Here is a 3,202-nt window from a genome sequence, read left to right on the forward strand (position 1 = left end):
TCTCTTCGTGACGCGTTCACTGAGTCTCCATATGTCATCTAGAGGAGACTCAGTGATCGCGTTTTTCGTGCGTGGTGAGAACAAACCAGAAGACACCACAAATATGGATGCCAAAAAGGACTTGGGTATCTGGCCGCCTTCAAACACACCCTCATTGCACCATGAGAAATCGGCTCAAAGGGCATTCGCCGTCCTACGAACGATTCAATGCACCTTCTCCCGTATTGTTCGCAAGGGCCTCCAAATACTCTATGGGGCCTATGTCAGACCGCCTCTTGAATATGCCAACAATGATTGTCTACTCAGGACGCACGAGGGACGTAGCCCTCATTGAGCGTGCCCAGCGAGCTGCTATGAAAATGGTTGTCGGCCTTAAATCCGTGGATTATGAAACGCATCTCGTGATGCTTGACCTCTTTTCCTTGGAGTATCATCCTCTTCGAGGAGACCTATTTCTTACTTATGCCCTTTATGAACAAGGTTTTTCACCGTTGACCCGGTAAACGCACGGTGGGAACATGGTAAAGGATTTACAAGCTCAGAGCCAACACTTTCATTGGGCAAAATTTTTTATCCTTTCCGATATCTGCTGCGTAGAACAGCCTTATGCTTGCGGATGAGCCGGTTGTCTAGCGAAAGGTGACATTTCCACTCGGATTTGGAAGGCCAGGACAGCTTTTGTGAGCATGCGTCACCTGTGACGTAGACGTGACATGAGCTCATTCGTCAAGGGTTGAGTCTGCAATGCTGCAGTGTGATCCATATTGCTGTACCGGTCAAAAACCTGGCCGCTGCGTGCCGAGGCGTCAAAAGACTTCCAGTGTTTGACTTTCAGCTACAACCACTGCACAACAAGTACGCCATTCTTACAGATGATAATGACGATGATAAACAGCCGTCTTTTCATTGTGGGGTTGTCCGGCTCAATTAAAGATCGATGCATCTCGATGCGGTGAACGGTGTCTGTTTATCGTCCCGACAGATTGTAGTTTTGAGACTGAGGAGTACGGTTTTTATCAAGATCTATCACGACTGTTTCGGTCAGAAAGAAGGAATGATATCGTAATCCTGGCGGTTGATATGAATGCCCGGAGTGGGTAACTTAGTCCGGAAGAAACACAATTTGGTGGTAGATTTCCATTTCGATGCTCAGCGTACTGACATTGTGGGTCGACTGATTAATTTGTGTACTGACCATAGTCTGTTCCTGTCCTGTACAAACTGCGAGATGGGTGGGATCGTTCAAGTGGTTAGAGCGCGAATCTACTGACCGGACGGTCCGTGGTTCGTACTCGGCTTCCTTCAGGTGGCATGGCAACTAGGCATCGAAAGGATGCTACAGTTGAACGATTTTTTAACTTTTAGTACGAACTTTCAGCACAAGCACTCACAACGAGCCACTTGGGGGACATCAACTGCAAGACAGCCGTGGACTCAATTGGACCGTGTGGCTAATTAGAGATTGTCGTCCGTTCTGGGCTACGCTACTTTACTCTAATCATTTCATTAGGCGGACCCAGTTGTCAGTTCGCTTTTCGTCAGGATTATGCCTTCCAAAGCAGAGCAGCTCCATTCACCAACTTCGGCAAGTTTCGACAGTTCAAGCGTATCCAGATGATCTGACTGGAAACGCACATCCATGTGGATGAGAAAGACTGCTCGGAGGTTGAATGTAAGCGAGTTGAAGAGGCTATGCTCTCAGCTTTCAGACCTATCTGTCCAAGCTATCCGACTTGACTAAATGAACAGTGGATATCGTCGAGACCAGTAGATCTTATTGCTAGCAGAAAGGCCATATCAACAACGAGCGACTGTGGCGCACGCAGGTCCCTCAGACACCGGATTATCAGAATCTTGAAAAGTGACGAAGAATGCTGGTGGATTTTGAAGACCCAGGAGATGGAAAGGACGATAGCCGCGCCTCTTTTCAACTGATTCGATCAACCGGTCAAAAGAAGACAAATATAAGCGAAACGATGTGCAAAAAAGATAGAAAGGTAATTCACTCACAAAATCGTCATTTTGAGCGATGGGTTGAACACTTCAAAGAACGGTTCAGTCCTTCAACACAACCGCTGGAAGAACCCTGCTGACCCAATTGGAAAATCGACATCAACCTTCCGTCAACAACAAAAACCCGGCGTGTGATATAAATCCTGAAACGCGACAAGGCACCCTGCCTGGATGAACTACACCCCACACTCTTCAAAGGTGTTAAAGTTCCGGTGAACGCTCTGACAACCGTACTGGGGAAGATTTTGAACAAAAACCGAATACCGTCCGAATGGAGCTCCTCGACCGTCATCCCAGTTTTCAAAAGGGCGCAAGAATGCCATGTGAAATCCATATTAGCATCAGCCTGGTATCTATTTCATCTAAGGGGCTCTCTAACATTATTTTGCCTAAGCTGATCGATTACCGGGAGATCCGTGGGAATCAACCTGGGTTTCGCTTTGACCGAGGATGCGTCTGCCATATCTTTGCCTTGAGACAATTTATTGAACGGCGCAACTCTCAAACTTTCCACTGTGGTCGTTTTTCTTGGCCCGAAATCTGCGTTTGGTTCTGTTGATCTTCAGAAACTTTGGCAGTGTCTGGCTATCAGAGGTGTCCCTTCCAAATTCGTGTCCATATGAGGATACTGTATGCGAACTCCTCTGGGCTCGAATGAGTATCCGGGAGTCTTTCGTCCAATGGTGTAAGGCAAGGCCTCCCTCTCTCGCCTTTCCTCTTCAACATTGTTATTGATGTGCTGCTTGAGATTCCTCTACCTGCCCCCCCCCCCCCGAAATCTCCAAGGTCAAAATGCCTCTGGGACATTCGCTCACAGACATTGACCGTGTGGATGATATGTCCCTCCTTGGTTCAGATCCTTCCAAAAATGCGAACTATTTTAAATAACCTAAATAGCTGCCATACGGTTGGGCATGCGCTTCTCCTGTAACGTGCTGCTACAAGACTGGATCAAACACAAACCCCAAGCTTGCAGGTTAACCAGTCGATGTGGTATATAAATATTTTACCGGGGAACTTGTATAAGTTCTGGCAGACTGGCTAAAGATGAGATTACTCTCGGACCCGACCTAAAGCTGCCACCTTGACGGTCTGGCTTGAGTGCTGCAATGATCCCGTAGGCTACGTTGGTTGGAACTTCGTTCCACAAGGTGCAACCACGCCAAGAAGGCCAAAGGGGAGCAGCCAG

Source organism: Opisthorchis viverrini, assembly GCF_000715545.1.
Source record: "Opisthorchis viverrini unplaced genomic scaffold opera_v5_5, whole genome shotgun sequence".
NCBI classification, from domain to species: Eukaryota; Metazoa; Platyhelminthes; class Trematoda; order Opisthorchiida; family Opisthorchiidae; genus Opisthorchis; species Opisthorchis viverrini.